The 22,165-nt window shown below is 39.4% G+C and overlaps 10 non-coding genes across 10 annotated transcripts; all 10 read right to left on the bottom strand.

The window, feature by feature from the left end:
- Window positions 1–272: 272 nt before the first annotated feature.
- TRNAM-CAU (transfer RNA methionine (anticodon CAU)) lies at window positions 273–345 on the bottom strand. Its single transcript has one exon. It is a non-coding gene; the product is annotated as a tRNA-Met (tRNA).
- Window positions 346–9,339: 8,994 nt separating this feature from the next.
- On the bottom strand, window positions 9,340–9,412 carry TRNAM-CAU (transfer RNA methionine (anticodon CAU)). Its single transcript has one exon. It is a non-coding gene; the product is annotated as a tRNA-Met (tRNA).
- A 2,765-nt stretch (window positions 9,413–12,177) lies between these two features.
- TRNAM-CAU (transfer RNA methionine (anticodon CAU)) lies at window positions 12,178–12,250 on the bottom strand. The gene has a single exon. It is a non-coding gene; the product is annotated as a tRNA-Met (tRNA).
- A 473-nt stretch (window positions 12,251–12,723) lies between these two features.
- Window positions 12,724–12,796, bottom strand: TRNAM-CAU (transfer RNA methionine (anticodon CAU)). The gene has a single exon. It is a non-coding gene; the product is annotated as a tRNA-Met (tRNA).
- Window positions 12,797–14,005: 1,209 nt separating this feature from the next.
- Window positions 14,006–14,078, bottom strand: TRNAM-CAU (transfer RNA methionine (anticodon CAU)). The gene has a single exon. It is a non-coding gene; the product is annotated as a tRNA-Met (tRNA).
- Window positions 14,079–15,287: 1,209 nt separating this feature from the next.
- Window positions 15,288–15,360, bottom strand: TRNAM-CAU (transfer RNA methionine (anticodon CAU)). Its single transcript has one exon. It is a non-coding gene; the product is annotated as a tRNA-Met (tRNA).
- A 2,299-nt stretch (window positions 15,361–17,659) lies between these two features.
- TRNAM-CAU (transfer RNA methionine (anticodon CAU)) lies at window positions 17,660–17,732 on the bottom strand. Its single transcript has one exon. It is a non-coding gene; the product is annotated as a tRNA-Met (tRNA).
- A 471-nt stretch (window positions 17,733–18,203) lies between these two features.
- On the bottom strand, window positions 18,204–18,276 carry TRNAM-CAU (transfer RNA methionine (anticodon CAU)). Its single transcript has one exon. It is a non-coding gene; the product is annotated as a tRNA-Met (tRNA).
- Window positions 18,277–18,747: 471 nt separating this feature from the next.
- On the bottom strand, window positions 18,748–18,820 carry TRNAM-CAU (transfer RNA methionine (anticodon CAU)). The gene has a single exon. It is a non-coding gene; the product is annotated as a tRNA-Met (tRNA).
- A 2,218-nt stretch (window positions 18,821–21,038) lies between these two features.
- Window positions 21,039–21,111, bottom strand: TRNAM-CAU (transfer RNA methionine (anticodon CAU)). The gene has a single exon. It is a non-coding gene; the product is annotated as a tRNA-Met (tRNA).
- Between the last annotated feature and the right edge of the window lie 1,054 nt (window positions 21,112–22,165).

The raw sequence follows: 22,165 nt of genomic DNA, 5'->3' as shown, positions 1-22,165 counted from the left end.
TGCCTCATGTGAGGATCGAACTAACGACATTCAGATTATGAAACTAAGGCACTACCTAATGCTCGAATGAGGCTGATGTGAGATCAGTTTTATTCTAAATGGAAAATCTCACATATTGGGAATCAATTGGAAGGTATAAAGATGCACAACAATAAGAGGATATGTAGTTAATGACACGTATTTTATGCATAAAAGCGGATCAATTCCTAACGCATCATTTGAAGTTGGAATTAATATCTAAATGTACATTTTATATAAAGAAACTAACACTTTGCCCCATGTGAGGATCGAACTCACGACCTTCAGATTATGAGACTGACACGCTACCTACTGCGCTAATGAGGCTGATATTTTATTATATTGTTCTAATTGGAATATCTCAAATATTGGCATTCAATTGGAAGATATAAAGAGGCACAACAAACACGGGCCTTCGGAGTGGGCAGGGAGGAACTTGGTTGGACAGCGCATGCGTGCGATCCGTGTCATGCGGCGCGTCACTTGGTGCTGAGCCCGCCCGAAGCGCTCTATCAAATACAAATCGAGGGCATGGCTATGCACGACAGACAGACAAATGATCCTTGGTGGGCAGTGTGGAACTGTTTTTTCGACCTGTTTCAGAGGATAAGTATTTGATGAAACGTATGTTATGTCCAAAAATCGGATCAATTCCACACGCACAATTTGAAGTTGGTATTATATCAATGTATATATTTTGCCAAGAATAAAATACGTTTGCCTCATGTGAGGATCGAACTAATGACATTCAGATTATGAATTTAAGCAACTACCTACTGCTCTAATGCGGCTGATGTTAGATCAGTTTTATTCTAATTGGAAAATCTCAACTATTGGGAATCACTATGGGGACCTCATTTGCCAGTAAAAATATGATAATTGGTTCTTTACCCTTCTATCTGGCAACAAAACTGACACCTTTTTGCAAGGAGTCATGTTTGCATAGATCGCAATACCTGCAGTCATAATACAAACAAAAGAACATAACTCTGATAATGTGCACTGTCCTTGAAGTTGATTGGTCCACACCCGAGACAGCTTTCCTTCGAGCCTAGTCTCATATGGGTTGGACCAGATGACGCCAAAAGGCGCACAACTCAAGGACAATGCACCATCAGAGTATGAGAGCTCGGGGCAAGCATCTACACTATGGGGACCTCATTTGCCAGTAAAAATATGATAATTGGTTCTTTACCCTTCTATCTGGCAACAAAACTGACACCTTTTTGCAAGGAGTCATGTTTGCATAGACCGCAATACCTGCAGTCATAATACAAACAAAAGAACATAACTCTGATAATGTGCACTGTCCTTGAAGTTGATTGGTCCACACCCGAGACAGCTTTCCTTCGAGCCTAGTCTCATATGGGTTGGACCAGATGACGCCAAAAGGCGCACAACTCAAGGACAATGCACCATCAGAGTATGAGAGCTCGGGGCAAGCATCTACACTATGGGGACCTCATTTGCCAGTAAAAATATGATAATTGGTTCTTTACCCTTCTATCTGGCAACAAAACTGACACCTTTTTGCAAGGAGTCATGTTTGCATAGACCGCAATACCTGCAGTCATAATACAAACAAAAGAACATAACTCTGATAATGTGCACTGTCCTTGAAGTTGATTGGTCCACACCCGAGACAGCTTTCCTTCGAGCCTAGTCTCATATGGGTTGGACCAGATGACGCCAAAAGGCGCACAACTCAAGGACAATGCACCATCAGAGTATGAGAGCTCGGGGCAAGCATCTACACTATGGGGACCTCATTTGCCAGTAAAAATATGATAATTGGTTCTTTACCCTTCTATCTGGCAACAAAACTGACACCTTTTTGCAAGGAGTCATGTTTGCATAGACCGCAATACCTGCAGTCATAATACAAACAAAAGAACATAACTCTGATAATGTGCACTGTCCTTGAAGTTGATTGGTCCACACCCGAGACAGCTTTCCTTCGAGCCTAGTCAGTTTTGTTGCCAGATAGAAGGGTAAAGAACCAATTATCATATTTTTACTGGCAAATGAGGTCCCCATAGTGTAGATGCTTGCCCCGAGCTCTCATACTCTGATGGTGCATTGTCCTTGAGTTGTGCGCCTTTTGGCGTCATCTGGTCCAACCCATATGAGACTAGGCTCGAAGGAAAGCTGTCTCGGGTGTGGACCAATCAACTTCAAGGACAGTGCACATTATCAGAGTTATGTTCTTTTGTTTGTATTATGACTGCAGGTATTGCGGTCTATGGAAACATGACTCCTTGCAAAAAGGTGTCAGTTTTGTTGCCAGATAGAAGGGTAAAGAACCAATTATCATATTTTTACTGGCAAATGAGGTCCCCATAGTGTAGATGCTTGCCCCGAGCTTTCATACTCTGATGGTGCATTGTCCTTGAGTTGTGCGCCTTTTGGCGTCATCTGGTCCAACCCATATGAGACTAGGCTCGAAGGAAAGCTGTCTCGGGTGTGGACCAATCAACTTCAAGGACAGTGCACATTATCAGAGATATGTTCTTTTGTTTGTATTATGACTGCAGGTATTGCGGTCTATGCAAACATGACTCCTTGCAAAAAGGTGTCAGTTTTGTTGCCAGATAGAAGGGTAAAGAACCAATTATCATATTTTTACTGGCATATGAGGTCCCCATAGTGTAGATGCTTGCCCCGAGCTCTCATACTCTGATGGTGCATTGTCCTTGAGTTGTGCGCCTTTTGGCGTCATCTGGTCCAACCCATATGAGACTAGGCTCGAAGGAAAGCTGTCTCGGGTGTGGACCAATCAACTTCAAGGACAGTGCACATTATCAGAGTTATGTTCTTTTGTTTGTATTATGACTGCAGGTATTGCGGTCTATGCAAACATGACTCCTTGCAAAAAGGTGTCAGTTTTGTTGCCAGATAGAAGGGTAAAGAACCAATTATCATATTTTTACTGGCAAATGAGGTCCCCATAGTGTAGATGCTTGCCCCGAGCTCTCATACTCTGATGGTGCATTGTCCTTGAGTTGTGCGCCTTTTGGCGTCATCTGGTCCAACCCATATGAGACTAGGCTCGAAGGAAAGCTGTCTCGGGTGTGGACCAATCAACTTCAAGGACAGTGCACATTATCAGAGTTATGTTCTTTTGTTTGTATTATGACTGCAGGTATTGCGGTCTATGCAAACATGACTCCTTGCAAAAAGGTGTCAGTTTTGTTGCCAGATAGAAGGGTAAAGAACCAATTATCATATTTTTACTGGCAAATGAGGTCCCCATAGTGTAGATGCTTGCCCCGAGCTCTCATACTCTGATGGTGCATTATCCTTGAGTTGTGCGCCTTTTGGCGTCATCTGGTCCAACCCATATGAGACTAGGCTCGAAGGAAAGCTGTCTCGGGTGTGGACCAATCAACTTCAAGGACAGTGCACATTATCAGAGTTATGTTCTTTTGTTTGTATTATGACTGCAGGTATTGCGGTCTATGCAAACATGACTCCTTGCAAAAAGGTGTCAGTTTTGTTGCCAGATAGAAGGGTAAAGAACCAATTATCATATTTTTACTGGCAAATGAGGTCCCCATAGTGTAGATGCTTGCCCCGAGCTCTCATACTCTGATGGTGCATTGTCCTTGAGTTGTGCGCCTTTTGGCGTCATCTGGTCCAACCCATATGAGACTAGGCTCGAAGGAAAGCTGTCTCGGGTGTGGACCAATCAACTTCAGGGACAGTGCACATTATCAGAGTTATGTTCTTTTGTTTGTATTATGACTGCAGGTATTGCGGTCTATGCAAACATGACTCCTTGCAAAAAGGTGTCAGTTTTGTTGCCAGATAGAAGGGTAAAGAACCAATTATCATATTTTTACTGGCAAATGAGGTCCCCATAGTGTAGATGCTTGCCCCGAGCTCTCATACTCTGATGGTGCATTGTCCTTGAGTTGTGCGCCTTTTGGCGTCATCTGGTCCAACCCATATGAGACTAGGCTCGAAGGAAAGCTGTCTCGGGTGTGGACCAATCAACTTCAGGGACAGTGCACATTATCAGAGTTATGTTCTTTTGTTTGTATTATGACTGCAGGTATTGCGGTCTATGCAAACATGACTCCTTGCAAAAAGGTGTCAGTTTTGTTGCCAGATAGAAGGGTAAAGAACCAATTATCATATTTTTACTGGCAAATGAGGTCCCCATAGTGTAGATGCTTGCCCCGAGCTCTCATACTCTGATGGTGCATTGTCCTTGAGTTGTGCGCCTTTTGGCGTCATCTGGTCCAACCCATATGAGACTAGGCTCGAAGGAAAGCTGTCTCGGGTGTGGACCAATCAACTTCAGGGACAGTGCACATTATCAGAGTTATGTTCTTTTGTTTGTATTATGACTGCAGGTATTGCGGTCTATGCAAACATGACTCCTTGCAAAAAGGTGTCAGTTTTGTTGCCAGATAGAAGGGTAAAGAACCAATTATCATATTTTTACTGGCAAATGAGGTCCCCATAGTGTAGATGCTTGCCCCGAGCTCTCATACTCTGATGGTGCATTGTCCTTGAGTTGTGCGCCTTTTGGCGTCATCTGGTCCAACCCATATGAGACTAGGCTCGAAGGAAAGCTGTCTCGGGTGTGGACCAATCAACTTCAGGGACAGTGCACATTATCAGAGTTATGTTCTTTTGTTTGTATTATGACTGCAGGTATTGCGGTCTATGCAAACATGATTCCTTGCAAAAAGGTGTCAGTTTTGTTGCCAGATAGAAGGGTAAAGAACCAATTATCATATTTTTACTGGCAAATGAGGTCCCCATAGTGTAGATGCTTGCCCCGAGCTCTCATACTCTGATGGTGCATTGTCCTTGAGTTGTGCGCCTTTTGGCGTCATCTGGTCCAACCCATATGAGACTAGGCTCGAAGGAAAGCTGTCTCGGGTGTGGACCAATCAACTTCAGGGACAGTGCACATTATCAGAGTTATGTTCTTTTGTTTGTATTATGACTGCAGGTATTGCGGTCTATGCAAACATGACTCCTTGCAAAAAGGTGTCAGTTTTGTTGCCAGATAGAAGGGTAAAGAACCAATTATCATATTTTTACTGGCAAATGAGGTCCCCATAGTGTAGATGCTTGCCCCGAGTTCTCATACTCTGATGGTGCATTGTCCTTGAGTTGTGCGCCTTTTGGCGTCATCTGGTCCAACCTATATGAGACTAGGCTCGAAGGAAAGCTGTCTCGGGTGTGGACCAATCAACTTCAGGGACAGTGCACATTATCAGAGTTATGTTCTTTTGTTTGTATTATGACTGCAGGTATTGCGGTCTATGCAAACATGACTCCTTGCAAAAAGGTGTCAGTTTTGTTGCCAGATAGAAGGGTAAAGAACCAATTATCATATTTTTACTGGCAAATGAGGTCCCCATAGTGTAGATGCTTGCCCCGAGCTCTCATACTCTGATGGTGCATTGTCCTTGAGTTGTGCGCCTTTTGGCGTCATCTGGTCCAACCCATATGAGACTAGGCTCGAAGGAAAGCTGTCTCGGGTGTGGACCAATCAACTTCAGGGACAGTGCACATTATCAGAGTTATGTTCTTTTGTTTGTATTATGACTGCAGGTATTGCGGTCTATGCAAACATGACTCCTTGCAAAAAGGTGTCAGTTTTGTTGCCAGATAGAAGGGTAAAGAACCAATTATCATATTTTTACTGGCAAATGAGGTCCCCATAGTGTAGATGCTTGCCCCGAGCTCTCATACTCTGATGGTGCATTGTCCTTGAGTTGTGCGCCTTTTGGCGTCATCTGGTCCAACCCATATTAGACTAGGCTCGAAGGAAAGCTGTCTCGGGTGTGGACCAATCAACTTCAGGGACAGTGCACATTATCAGAGTTATGTTCTTTTGTTTGTATTATGACTGCAGGTATTGCGGTCTATGCAAACATGACTCCTTGCAAAAAGGTGTCAGTTTTGTTGCCAGATAGAAGGGTAAAGAACCAATTATCATATTTTTACTGGCAAATGAGGTCCCCATAGTGTAGATGCTTGCCCCGAGCTCTCATACTCTGATGGTGCATTATCCTTGAGTTGTGCGCCTTTTGGCGTCATCTGGTCCAACCCATATGAGACTAGGCTCGAAGGAAAGCTGTCTCGGGTGTGGACCAATCAACTTCAAGGACAGTGCACATTATCAGAGTTATGTTCTTTTGTTTGTATTATGACTGCAGGTATTGCGGTCTATGCAAACATGACTCCTTGCAAAAAGGTGTCAGTTTTGTTGCCAGATAGAAGGGTAAAGAACCAATTATCATATTTTTACTGGCAAATGAGGTCCCCATAGTGTAGATGCTTGCCCCGAGCTCTCATACTCTGATGGTGCATTGTCCTTGCGTTGTGCGCCTTTTGGCGTCATCTGGTCCAACCCATATGAGACTAGGCTCGAAGGAAAGCTGTCTCGGGTGTGGACCAATCAACTTCAGGGACAGTGCACATTATCAGAGTTATGTTCTTTTGTTTGTATTATGACTGCAGGTATTGCGGTCTATGCAAACATGACTCCTTGCAAAAAGGTGTCAGTTTTGTTGCCAGATAGAAGGGTAAAGAACCAATTATCATATTTTTACTGGCAAATGAGGTCCCCATAGTGTAGATGCTTGCCCCGAGCTCTCATACTCTGATGGTGCATTGTCCTTGAGTTGTGCGCCTTTTGGCGTCATCTGGTCCAACCCATATGAGACTAGGCTCGAAGGAAAGCTGTCTCGGGTGTGGACCAATCAACTTCAGGGACAGTGCACATTATCAGAGTTATGTTCTTTTGTTTGTATTATGACTGCAGGTATTGCGGTCTATGCAAACATGACTCCTTGCAAAAAGGTGTCAGTTTTGTTGCCAGATAGAAGGGTAAAGAACCAATTATCATATTTTTACTGGCAAATGAGGTCCCCATAGTGTAGATGCTTGCCCCGAGCTCTCATACTCTGATGGTGCATTGTCCTTGAGTTGTGCGCCTTTTGGCGTCATCTGGTCCAACCCATATGAGACTAGGCTCGAAGGAAAGCTGTCTCGGGTGTGGACCAATCAACTTCAGGGACAGTGCACATTATCAGAGTTATGTTCTTTTGTTTGTATTATGACTGCAGGTATTGCGGTCTATGCAAACATGACTCCTTGCAAAAAGGTGTCAGTTTTGTTGCCAGATAGAAGGGTAAAGAACCAATTATCATATTTTTACTGGCAAATGAGGTCCCCATAGTGTAGATGCTTGCCCCGAGCTCTCATACTCTGATGGTGCATTGTCCTTGAGTTGTGCGCCTTTTGGCGTCATCTGGTCCAACCCATATGAGACTAGGCTCGAAGGAAAGCTGTCTCGGGTGTGGACCAATCAACTTCAGGGACAGTGCACATTATCAGAGTTATGTTCTTTTGTTTGTATTATGACTGCAGGTATTGCGGTCTATGCAAACATGATTCCTTGCAAAAAGGTGTCAGTTTTGTTGCCAGATAGAAGGGTAAAGAACCAATTATCATATTTTTACTGGCAAATGAGGTCCCCATAGTGTAGATGCTTGCCCCGAGCTCTCATACTCTGATGGTGCATTGTCCTTGAGTTGTGCGCCTTTTGGCGTCATCTGGTCCAACCCATATGAGACTAGGCTCGAAGGAAAGCTGTCTCGGGTGTGGACCAATCAACTTCAGGGACAGTGCACATTATCAGAGTTATGTTCTTTTGTTTGTATTATGACTGCAGGTATTGCGGTCTATGCAAACATGACTCCTTGCAAAAAGGTGTCAGTTTTGTTGCCAGATAGAAGGGTAAAGAACCAATTATCATATTTTTACTGGCAAATGAGGTCCCCATAGTGTAGATGCTTGCCCCGAGTTCTCATACTCTGATGGTGCATTGTCCTTGAGTTGTGCGCCTTTTGGCGTCATCTGGTCCAACCCATATGAGACTAGGCTCGAAGGAAAGCTGTCTCGGGTGTGGATCAATCAACTTCAGGGACAGTGCACATTATCAGAGTTATGTTCTTTTGTTTGTATTATGACTGCAGGTATTGCGGTCTATGCAAACATGACTCCTTGCAAAAAGGTGTCAGTTTTGTTGCCAGATAGAATGGTAAAGAACCAATTATCATATTTTTACTGGCAAATGAGGTCCCCATAGTGTAGATGCTTGCCCCGAGCTCTCATACTCTGATGGTGCATTGTCCTTGAGTTGTGCGCCTTTTGGCGTCATCTGGTCCAACCCATATGAGACTAGGCTCGAAGGAAAGCTGTCTCGGGTGTGGACCAATCAACTTCAGGGACAGTGCACATTATCAGAGTTATGTTCTTTTGTTTGTATTATGACTGCAGGTATTGCGGTCTATGCAAACATGACTCCTTGCAAAAAGGTGTCAGTTTTGTTGCCAGATAGAAGGGTAAAGAACCAATTATCATATTTTTACTGGCAAATGAGGTCCCCATAGTGTAGATGCTTGCCCCGAGCTCTCATACTCTGATGGTGCATTGTCCTTGAGTTGTGCGCCTTTTGGCGTCATCTGGTCCAACCCATATGAGACTAGGCTCGAAGGAAAGCTGTCTCGGGTGTGGACCAATCAACTTCAGGGACAGTGCACATTATCAGAGTTATGTTCTTTTGTTTGTATTATGACTGCAGGTATTGCGGTCTATGCAAACATGACTCCTTGCAAAAAGGTGTCAGTTTTGTTGCCAGATAGAAGGGTAAAGAACCAATTATCATATTTTTACTGGCAAATGAGGTCCCCATAGTGTAGATGCTTGCCCCGAGCTCTCATACTCTGATGGTGCATTGTCCTTGAGTTGTGCGCCTTTTGGCGTCATCTGGTCCAACCCATATGAGACTAGGCTCGAAGGAAAGCTGTCTCGGGTGTGGACCAATCAACTTCAGGGACAGTGCACATTATCAGAGTTATGTTCTTTTGTTTGTATTATGACTGCAGGTATTGCGGTCTATGCAAACATGACTCCTTGCAAAAAGGTGTCAGTTTTGTTGCCAGATAGAAGGGTAAAGAACCAATTATCATATTTTTACTGGCAAATGAGGTCCCCATAGTGTAGATGCTTGCCCCGAGCTCTCATACTCTGATGGTGCATTGTCCTTGAGTTGTGCGCCTTTTGGCGCTACCTACTGCGCTAATGAGGCTGATGTTAGTGAAGTTTTGTCCTAAATGGATTATCTTAAATATTGGGATTCAATTGGAAGGTATATAGATGCACAACAATAAGAGGATATGTAGTTAATGACACGCATTTTATGCGTAAAAAGAGGATCAATTCCTAACGCATCATTTGAAGTTGGAATTAATATCTAAATGTACATTTTATATAAAGAAAATAACACCTTGCCCCATGTGAGGATCGAACTCACGACCTTCAGATTATGAGACTGACACGCTACCTACTGCGCTAATGAGGCTGATGTTTATTATATTGTTCTAATTGGAATATCTCAAATATTGGCATTCAATTGGAAGATATAAAGAGGCACAACAAACACGGGCCTTCGGAGTGGGCAGGGAGGAACTTGGTTGGACAGCGCATGCGTGCGATCCGTGTCATGCGGCGCGTCACTTGGTACTGAGCCCGCCCGAAGCGCTCTATCAAATACAAATCGAGGGCATGGCTATGCACGACAGACAGACAGACAAATGCTCCTTGGTGGGCAGTGTGGAACTGTTGTTCCGACCTGTTTCAGAGGATAAGTATTTGATGAAACGTATGTTATGTTCAAAAATCGGATCAATTCCACACGCACAATTTGAAGTTGGTATTATATCAATGTATATATTTTGCCAAGAATAAAATACGTTTGCCTCATGTGAGGATCGAACGAATGACATTCAGATTATGAATTTAAGCAACTACCTACTGCTCTAATGCGGCTGATGTTAGATCAGTTTTATTCTAATTGGAAAATCTCAACTATTGGGAATCAATTGGAAGGTATAAAGATGCACAACAATAAGAGGATATGTAGTTAATGACACGTATTTTATGCATAAAAGCGGATCAATTCCTAACGCATCATTTGAAGTTGGAATTCATATCTAAATGTACATTTTATATAAAGAAAATAACACTTTGCCCCATGTGAGGATCGAACACACGACCTTCAGATTATGAGACTGACGCGCTACCTACTGCGCTAATGAGGCTGATGTTAGTGAAGTTTTGTCCTAAATGGATTATCTTAAATATTGGGATTCAATTGGAAGGTATATAGATGCACAACAATAAGAGGATATGTAGTTAATGACACGCATTTTATGCGTAAAAAGAGGATCAATTCCTAACGCATCATTTGAAGTTGGAATTAATATCTAAATGTACATTTTATATAAAGAAAATAACACCTTGCCCCATGTGAGGACCGAACTCACGACCTTCAGATTATGAGACTGACGCGCTACCTACTGCGCTAATGAGGCTGATGTTTGTGAAGTTTTGTCCTAAATGGAATATCTCAAATATTGGGATTCAATTGGAAGGTATAAAGATGCACAACAATAAGAAGATAAGTATTTGATGAAACGTATATAATGCACAAAAATCGGATCAATTCCACACGCATAATTTGAAGTTGGTATTATGTAAATGTATATAATATGCCAAGAATAACATACGTTTGCCTCATGTGAGGATCGAACTAACGACATTCAGATTATGAAACTAGGGCACTACCTAATGCTCGAATGAGGCTGATGTGAGATCAGTTTTATTCTAATTGGAAAATCTCACATATTGGGAATCAATTGGAAGGTATAAAGATGCACAACAATAAGAGGATATGTAGTTAATGACACGTATTTTATGCATAAAAAGCGGATCAATTCCTCACGCATCATTTGAAGTTGGAATTAATATCTAAATGTACATTTTATATAAAGAAAATAACACTTTGCCCCATGTGAGGATCGATCTCACGACCTCCAGATTATGAGACTGACGCGCTACCTACTGCGCTAATGAGGCTTATGTTTGTGAAGTTTTGTCCTAAATGGAATATCTCTAATATTGGGATTCAATTGGAAGGTATAAAGAGGCACAACAATAAGAAGAAAAGTATTTGATGAAACGTATATAATGCACAAAAATCGGATCAATTCCACACGCATAATTTGAAGTTGGTATTATGTAAATGTATATAATATGCCAAGAATAACATACGTTTGCCTCATGTGAGGATCGAACTAACGACATTCAGATTATGAAACTAGGGCACTACCTAATGCTCGAATGAGGCTGATGTGAGATCAGTTTTATTCTAATTGGAAAATCTCACATATTGGGAATCAATTGGAAGGTATAAAGATGCACAACAATAAGAGGATATGTAGTTAATGACACGTATTTTATGCATAAAAAGCGGATCAATTCCTAACGCATCATTTGAAGTTGGAATTCATATCTAAATGTACATTTTATATAAAGAAAATAACACTTTGCCCCATGTGAGGATCGAACTCACGACCTTCAGATTATGAGACTGACGTGCTACCTACTGCGCTAATGAGGCTGATGGTTTACTAGTTTTGTTCTAATTGGAATATCTCAATTATTGGGATTCAATTGGAAGGTATAAAGAGGCACAACAAACACGGGAATTCGGAGTGGGCAGGTAGGAACTTGGTTGGACAGCGCATGCGTGCGATCTGTGTCATGCGGCGCGTCACTTGGTACTGAGCCCGCCCGAAGCGCTCTATCAAATACAAATCGAGGGCATGGCTATGCACGACAGACAGACAAATGATCCTTGGTGGGCAGTGTGGAACTGTTTTTTCGACCTGTTTCAGAGGATAAGTATTTGATGAAACGTATGTTATGTCCAAAAATCGGATCAATTCCACACGCACAATTTGAAGTTGGTATTATATCAATGTATATATTTTGCCAAGAATAAAATACGTTTGCCTCATGTGAGGATCGAACTAATGACATTCAGATTATGAATTTAAGCAACTACCTACTGCTCTAATGCGGCTGATGTTAGATCAGTTTTATTCTAATTGGAAAATCTCAACTATTGGGAATCAATTGGAAGGTATAAAGATGCACAACAATAAGAGGATATGTAGTTAATGATACGTATTTTTTGCATAAAAAGAGGATCAATTACTAACGCATCATTTGAAGTTGGAATTAATATCTAAATGTACATTTTATATAAAGAAAATAACACTTTGCCCCATGTGAGGATCGAACTCACGACCTTCAGATTATGAGACTGACGCGCTACCTACTGCGCTAATGAGGCTGATGTTAGTGAAGTTTTGTCCTAAATGGATTATCTTAAATATTGGGATTCAATTGGAAGGTATAAAGATGCACAACAATAAGAGGATATGTAGTTAATGATACGTATTTTTTGCATAAAAAGAGGATCAATAACTAACGCATCATTTGAAGTTGGAATTAATATCTAAATGTACATTTTATATAAAGAAAATAACGCTTTGCCCCATGTGAAGATCGAACTCACGACCTTCAGATTATGAGACTGACGCGCTACCTACTGCGCTAATGAGGCCGATGTTAGTGGAGTTTTGTCCTAAATGGATTATCTTAAATATGGGGATTCAATTGGAAGGTATATAGATGCACAACAATAAGAGGATATGTAGTTAATGACACGTATTTTATGCATAAAAAACGGATCAATTCCTAACGCATCATTTGAAGTTTGAATTAATATCTAAATGTACATTTTATATAAAGAAAATAACACTTTGCCCCATGTGAGGATCGAACTCACGACCTTCAGATTATGAGACTGACGCGCTACCTACTGCGCTAATGAGGCTGATATTTTATTAGTTTTGTTCTAATTGGAATATCTCAAATATTGGGATTCAATTGGAAGGTATAAAGAGGCACAACAAACACGGGAATTCGGAGTGGGCAGGTAGGAACTTGGTTGGACAGCGCATGCGTGCGATCTGTGTCATGCGGCGCGTCACTTGGTACTGAGCCCGCCCGAAGCGCTCTATCAAATACAAATCGAGGGCATGGCTATGCGCGACAGACAGACAAATGATCCTTGGTGGGCAGTGTGGAACTGTTTTTTCGACCTGTTTCAGAGGATAAGTATTTGATGAAACGTATGTTATGTCCAAAAATCGGATCAATTCCACACGCACAATTTGAAGTTGGTATTATATCAATGTATATATTTTGCCAAGAATAAAATACGTTTACCTTATGTGAGGAACGAACTATTGACATTCAGATTATGAATTTAAGCAACTACCTACAGCTCTAATGAGGCTGATGTTCGATCAGTTTTATTCTAATTGGAAAATCTCAACTAATGGGAATCAATTGGAAGGTATAAAGATGCACAACAATAAGAGGATATGTAGTTAATGACACGTATTTTATGCATAAAAAGCGGATCAATTCCTAACGCATCATTTGAAGTTGGAATTAATATCTAAATGTACATTTCATATAAAGAAAATAACACCTTGCCCCATGTGAGGACCGAACTCACGAACTTCAGATTATGAGACTGACGCGCTACCTACTGCGCTAATGAGGCTGATGTTTGTGAAGTTTTGTCCTAAATGGAATATCTCAAATATTGGGATTCAATTGGAAGGTATAAAGAGGCACAACAATAAGAAAATAAGTATTTGATGAAACGTATATAATGCACAAAAATAGGATCAATTCCACACGCATAATTTGAAGTTGGTATTATATCAATGTATATATTTTGCCAAGAATAAAATACGTTTACCTTATGTGAGGAACGAACTATTGACATTCAGATTATGAATTTAAGCAAATACCTACAGCTCTAATGAGGCTGATGTTCGATCAGTTTTATTCTAATTGGAAAATCTCAACTAATGGGAATCAATTGGAAGGTATAAAGATGCACAACAATAAGAGGATATGTAGTTAATGACACGTATTTTATGCATAAAAAGCGGATCAATTCCTAACGCATCATTTGAAGTTGGAATCAATATCTAAATGTACATTTCATATAAAGAAAATAACACTTTGCCCCATGTGAGGATCGAACTCACGACCTCCAGATTATGAGACTGACGCGCTACCTACTGCGCTAATGAGGCTTATGTTTGTGAAGTTTTGTCCTAAATGGAATATCTCTAATATTGGGATTCAATTGGAAGGTATAAAGAGGCACAACAATAAGAAGAAAAGTATTTGATGAAACGTATATAATGCACAAAAATCGGATCAATTCCACACGCATAATTTGAAGTTGGTATTATGTAAATGTATATAATATGCCAAGAATAACATACGTTTGCCTCATGTGAGGATCGAACTAACGACATTCAGATTATGAAACTAGGGCACTACCTAATGCTCGAATGAGGCTGATGTGAGATCAGTTTTATTCTAATTGGAAAATCTCACATATTGGGAATCAATTGGAAGGTATAAAGATGCACAACAATAAGAGGATATGTAGTTAATGACACGTATTTTATGCATAAAAAGCGGATCAATTCCTAACGCATCATTTGAAGTTGGAATTCATATCTAAATGTACATTTTATATAAAGAAAATAACACTTTGCCCCATGTGAGGATCGAACTCACGACCTTCAGATTATGAGACTGACGTGCTAGCTACTGCGCTAATGAGGCTGATGGTTTACTAGTTTTGTTCTAATTGGAATATCTCAATTATTGGGATTCAATTGGAAGGTATAAAGAGGCACAACAAACACGGGAATTCGGAGTGGGCAGGTAGGAACTTGGTTGGACAGCGCATGCGTGCGATCTGTGTCATGCGGCGCGTCACTTGGTACTGAGCCCGCCCGAAGCGCTCTATCAAATACAAATCGAGGGCATGGCTATGCACGACAGACAGACAAATGATCCTTGGTGGGCAGTGTGGAACTGTTTTTTCGACCTGTTTCAGAAGATAAGTATTTGATGAAACGTATGTTATGTCCAAAAATCGGATCAATTCCACACGCACAATTTGAAGTTGGTATTATATCAATGTATATATTTTGCCAAGAATAAAATACGTTTGCCTCATGTGAGGATCGAACTAATGACATTCAGATTATGAATTTAAGCAACTACCTACTGCTCTAATGCGGCTGATGTTAGATCAGTTTTATTCTAATTGGAAAATCTCAACTATTGGGAATCAATTGGAAGGTATAAAGATGCACAACAATAAGAGGATATGTAGTTAATGATACGTATTTTTTGCATAAAAAGAGGATCAATTACTAACGCATCATTTGAAGTTGGAATTAATATCTAAATGTACATTTTATATAAAGAAAATAACACTTTGCCCCATGTGAGGATCGAACTCACGACCTTCAGATTATGAGACTGACGCGCTACCTACTGCGCTAATGAGGCTGATGTTAGTGAAGTTTTGTCCTAAATGGATTATCTTAAATATTGGGATTCAATTGGAAGGTATAAAGATGCACAACAATAAGAGGATATGTAGTTAATGATACGTATTTTTTGCATAAAAAGAGGATCAATTACTAACGCATCATTTGAAGTTGGAATTAATATCTAAATGTACATTTTATATAAAGAAAATAACGCTTTGCCCCATGTGAAGATCGAACTCACGACCTTCAGATTATGAGACTGACGCGCTACCTACTGCGCTAATGAGGCTGATATTTTATTAGTTTTGTTCTAATTGGAATATCTCAAATATTGGGATTCAATTGGAAGGTATAAAGAGGCACAACAAACACGGGAATTCGGAGTGGGCAGGTAGGAACTTGGTTGGACAGCGCATGCGTGCGATCTGTGTCATGCGGCGCGTCACTTGGTACTGAGCCCGCCCGAAGCGCTCTATCAAATACAAATCGAGGGCATGGCTATGCGCGACAGACAGACAAATGATCCTTGGTGGGCAGTGTGGAACTGTTTTTTCGACCTGTTTCAGAGGATAAGTATTTGATGAAACGTATGTTATGTCCAAAAATCGGATCAATTCCACACGCACAATTTGAAGTTGGTATTATATCAATGTATATATTTTGCCAAGAATAAAATACGTTTACCTTATGTGAGGAACGAACTATTGACATTCAGATTATGAATTTAAGCAACTACCTACAGCTCTAATGAGGCTGATGTTCGATCAGTTTTATTCTAATTGGAAAATCTCAACTAATGGGAATCAATTGGAAGGTATAAAGATGCACAACAATAAGAGGATATGTAGTTAATGACACGTATTTTATGCATAAAAAGCGGATCAATTCCTAACGCATCATTTCAAGTTGGAATTAATATCTAAATGTACATTTCATATAAAGAAAATAACACCTTGCCCCATGTGAGGACCGAACTCACGAACTTCAGATTATGAGACTGACGCGCTACCTACTGCGCTAATGACGCTGATGTTTGTGAAGTTTTGTCCTAAATGGAATATCTCAAATATTGGGATTCAATTGGAAGGTATAAAGAGGCACAACAATAAGAAAATAAGTATTTGATGAAACGTATATAATGCACAAAAATCGGATCAATTCCACACGCATAATTTTAAGTTGGTATTATATCAATGTATATATTTTGCCAAGAATAAAATACGTTTACCTTATGTGAGGAACGAACTATTGACATTCAGATTATGAATTTAAGCAACTACCTACAGCTCTAATGAGGCTGATGTTCGATCAGTTTTATTCTAATTGGAAAATCTCAACTAATGGGAATCAATTGGAAGGTATAAAGATGCACAACAATAAGAGGATATGTAGTTAATGACACGTATTTTATGCATAAAAAGCGGATCAATTCCTAACGCATCATTTGAAGTTGGAATCAATATCTAAATGTACATTTCATATAAAGAAAATAACACTTTGCCCCATGTGAGGATCGAACTCACGACCTTCAGATTATGAGACTGACGCGCTACCTACTGCACTAATGAGGCTGATGTTAGTGAAGTTTTGTCCTAAATGGATTATCTTAAATATTGGGATTCAATTAGAAGGTATATAGATGCACAACAATAAGAGGATATGTAGTTAATGACACGCATTTTATGCATAAAAAGAGGATCAATTCCTAACGCATCATTTGAAGTTGGAATTAATATCTAAATGTACATTTTATATAAAGAAAATAAAACCTTGCCCAATGTGAGGATCGAACTCACGACCTTCAGATTATGAGACTGACGCGCTACCTACTGCGCTAATGAGGCTGATGTTTGTGAAGTTTTGTCCTAAATGGAATATCTCAAATATTGGGATTCAATTGGAAGGTATTAAGAGGCACAACAATAAGAAAATAAGTATTTGATGAAACGTATATAATGCACAAAAATCGGATCAATTCCACACGCATAATTTGAAGTTGGTATTATATCAATGTATATATTTTGCCAAGAATAAAATACGTTTACCTTATGTGAGGAACGAACTATTGACATTCAGATTATGAATTTAAGCAACTACCTACAGCTCTAATGCGGCTGATGTTAGATCAGTTTTATTCTAATTGGAAAATCTCAACTAATGGGAATCAATTGGAAGGTATAAAGATGCACAACAATAAGAGGATATGTAGTTAATGACACGTATTTTATGCATAAAAAGCGGATCAATTCCTAACGCATCATTTGAAGTTGGAATTAATATCTAAATGTACATTTTATATAAAGAAAATAACACTTTGCCCCATGTGAGGATCGAACTCACGACCTTCAGATTATGAGACTGACGCGCTACCTACTGCGCTAATGAAGCTGATGTTTGTGAAGTTTTGTCCTAAATGGAATATCTCTAATATTGGGATTCAATTGTAAGGTATAAAGAGGTACAACAATAATAAGATAAGTATTTGATGAAACGTATATAATGCACAAAAATCGGATCAATTCCACACGCATAATTTGAAGTTTGTAATATGTAAATGTGTATATTATGCCAAAAATAACATACGTTTGCCTCATGTGAGGATCGAACTAACGACATTCAGATTATGAAACTAAGGCACTACCTAATGCTCGAATGAGGCTGATGTGAGATCAGTTTTATTCTAATTGGAAAATCTCACATATTGGGAATCAATTGGAAGGTATAAAGATGCACAACAATAAGAGGATATGTAGTTAATGACACGCATTTTATGCATAAAAAGAGGATCAATTCCTAACGCATCATTTGAAGTTGGAATTAATATCTAAATGTACATTTTATATAAAGAAAATAACACCTTGCCCCATGTGAGGATCGAACTCACGACCTTCAGATTATGAGACTGACGCGCTACCTACTGCGCTAATGAGGCTGATGTTTGTGAAGTTTTGTCCTAAATGGAATATCTCAAATATTGGGATTCAATTGGAAGGTATAAAGAGGCACAACAATAAGAAAATAAGTATTTGATGAAACGTATATAATGCACAAAAATCGGATCAATTCCACACGCATAATTTTAAGTTGGTATTATATCAATGTATATATTTTGCCAAGAATAAAATACGTTTACCTTATGTGAGGAACGAACTATTGACATTCAGATTATGAATTTAAGCAACTACCTACAGCTTTAATGAGGCTGATGTTCGATCAGTTTTATTCTAATTGGAAAATCTCAACTAATGGGAATCAATTGGAAGGTATAAAGATGCACAACAATAAGAGGATATGTAGTTAATGACACGTATTTTATGCTTAAAAAGCGGATCAATTCCGAACGCATCATTTGAAGTTTGAATTAATATCTAAATGTACATTTTTCATAAAGAAAATAACACTTTGCCCCATGTGAGGATCGAACTCACGACCTTCAGATTATGAGACTGACGCGCTACCTACTGCGCTAATGAGGCTGATATTTCATTAGTTTTGTTCTAATTGGAATATCTCAAATATTGGGATTCAATTGGAAGGTATAAAGAGGCACAACAAACACGGGAATTCGGAGTGGGCAGGTAGGAACTTGGTTGGACAGCGCATGCGTGCGATCTGTGTCATGCGGCGCGTCACTTGGTACTGAGCCCGCCCGAAGCGCTCTATCAAATACAAATCGAGGGCATGGCTATGCGCGACAGACAGACAAATGATCCTTGGTGGGCAGTGTGGAACTGTTTTTGCGACCTGTTTCAGAGGATAAGTATTTGATGAAACGTATGTTATGTCCAAAAATCGGATTAATTCCACACGCACAATTTGAAGTTGGTATTATATCAATGTATATATTTTGCCAAGAATAAAATACTTTTGCCTCATGTGAGGATCGAACGAATGACATTCAGATTATGAATTTAAGCAACTACCTACTGCTCTAATGCGGCTGATGTTAGATCAGTTTTATTCTAATTGGAAAATCTCAACTATTGGGAATCAATTGGAAGGTATAAACATGCACAACAATAAGAGGATATGTAGTTAATGATACGTATTTTTTGCATAAAAAGAGGATCAATTACTAACGCATCATTTGAAGTTGGAATTAATATCTCAATGTACATTTTATATAAAGAAAATAACACTTTGCCCTTGTGAGGATCGAACTCACGACCTTCAGATTATGAGACTGACGCGCTACCTACTGCGCTAATGAGACTGATGTTAGTGAAGTTTTGTCCTAAATGGATTATCTTAAATATTGGGATTCAATTGGAAGGTATATAGATGCACAACAATAAGAGGATATGTAGTTAATGACACGCATTTTATGCATAAAAAGAGGATCAATTCCTAACGCATCATTTGAAGTTGGAATTAATATCTAAATGTACATTTTATATAAAGAAAATAACACCTTGCCCTATGTGAGGACCGAACTCACGACCTTCAGATTATGAGACTGACGCGCTACCTACTGCGCTAATGAGGCTGATGTTTGTGAAGTTTTGTCCTAAATGGAATATCTCAAATATTGGGATTCAATTGGAAGGTATAAAGAGGCACAACAATAAGAAAATAAGTATTTGATGAAACGTATATAATGCACAAAAATCGGATCAATTCCACACGCATAATTTGAAGTTGGTATTATATCAATGTATATATTTTGCCAAGAATAAAATACGTTTACCTTATGTGAGGAACGAACTATTGACATTCAGATTATGAATTTAAGCAACTACCTACAGCTCTAATGAGGCTGATGTTCGATCAGTTTTGTTCTAATTGGAAAATCTCAACTAATGGGAATCAATTGGAAGGTATAAAGATGCACAACAATAAGAAGATATGTAGTTAATGACACGTATTTTATGCATTAAAAGCGGATCAATTCCTAACGCATCATTTGAAGTTGGAATTAATATCTAAATGTACTTTTTATATAAAGAAAATAACACTTTGACCCATGTGAGGATCGAACTCACGACCTTCAGATTATGAGACTGACGCGCTACCTACTGCGCTAATGAGGCTGATATTTTATTAGTTTTGTTCTAATTGGAATATCTCAAATATTGGCATTCAATTGAAGATATAAAGATGCACAACAAACACGTGCCTTCGGAGTGGGCAGGTAGGAACTTGGTTGAACAGCGCATTCGTGCGATCCGTGTCATGCGGCGCGTCACTTTGTGCTGAGCCCGCCCGAAGTGCTCTATCAAATACAAATCGAGGGCATGGCTATGCACGACAGACAGACAAATGATCCTTGGTGGGCAGTGTGGAACTGTTCTTCCGACCTGTTTCAGAGGATAAGTATTTGATGAAACGTATGTTATGTCCAAAAATCGGATCAATTCCACACGCACAATTTGAAGTTGGTATTATATCAATGTATATATTTTGCCAAGAATAAAATACGTTTACCTTATGTGAGGAACGAACTATTGACATTCAGATTATGAATTTAAGCAACTACCTACAGCTCTAATGAGGCTGATGTTCGATCAGTTTTATTCTAATTGGAAAATCTCAACTATTGGGAATCAATTGGAAGGTATAAAGATGCACAACAATAAGAGGATATGTAGTTAATGATACGTATTTTTTGCATAAAAAGAGGATCAATTACTAACGCATCATTTGAAGTTGGAATTAATATCTAAATGTACATTTTATATAAAGAAAATAACACTTTGCCCCATGTGAGGATCGAACTCACGACCTTCAGATTATGAGACTGACGCGCTACCTACTGCGCTAATGAGGCTGATGTTAGTGAAGTTTTGTCCTAAATGGATTATCTTAAATATTGGGATTCAATTGGAAGGTATAAAGATGCACAACAATAAGAGGATATGTAGTTAATGATACGTATTTTTTGCATAAAAAGAGGATCAATTACTAACGCATCATTTGAAGTTGGAATTAATATCTAAATGTACATTTTATATAAAGAAAATAACGCTTTGCCCCATGTGAAGATCGAACTCACGACCTTCAGATTATGAGACTGACGCGCTACCTACTGCGCTAATGAGGCTGATATTTTATTAGTTTTGTTCTAATTGGAATATCTCAAATATTGGGATTCAATTGGAAGGTATAAAGAGGCACAACAAACACGGGAATTCGGAGTGGGCAGGTAGGAACTTGGTTGGACAGCGCATGCGTGCGATCTGTGTCATGCGGCGCGTCACTTGGTACTGAGCCCGCCCGAAGCGCTCTATCAAATACAAATCGAGGGCATGGCTATGCGCGACAGACAGACAAATGATCCTTGGTGGGCAGTGTGGAACTGTTTTTTCGACCTGTTTCAGAGGATAAGTATTTGATGAAACGTATGTTATGTCCAAAAATCGGATCAATTCCACACGCACAATTTGAAGTTGGTATTATATCAATGTATATATTTTGCCAAGAATAAAATACGTTTACCTTATGTGAGGAACGAACTATTGACATTCAGATTATGAATTTAAGCAACTACCTACAGCTCTAATGAGGCTGATGTTCGATCAGTTTTATTCTAATTGGAAAATCTCAACTAATGGGAATCAATTGGAAGGTATAAAGATGCACAACAATAAGAGGATATGTAGTTAATGACACGTATTTTATGCATAAAAAGCGGATCAATTCCTAACGCATCATTTCAAGTTGGAATTAATATCTAAATGTACATTTCATATAAAGAAAATAACACCTTGCCCCATGTGAGGACCGAACTCACGAACTTCAGATTATGAGACTGACGCGCTACCTACTGCGCTAATGACGCTGATGTTTGTGAAGTTTTGTCCTAAATGGAATATCTCAAATAT

This window comes from Lethenteron reissneri, chromosome 64, assembly GCF_015708825.2.
Source record: "Lethenteron reissneri isolate LAM-NWPU_2019-01 chromosome 64, ASM1570882v1, whole genome shotgun sequence".
Taxonomy (NCBI): Eukaryota; Metazoa; Chordata; class Hyperoartia; order Petromyzontiformes; family Petromyzontidae; genus Lethenteron; species Lethenteron reissneri.
The sequence above is the reverse complement of the archived record's forward strand: the minus strand, read 5'-3'. Positions and strand labels throughout refer to the sequence as shown.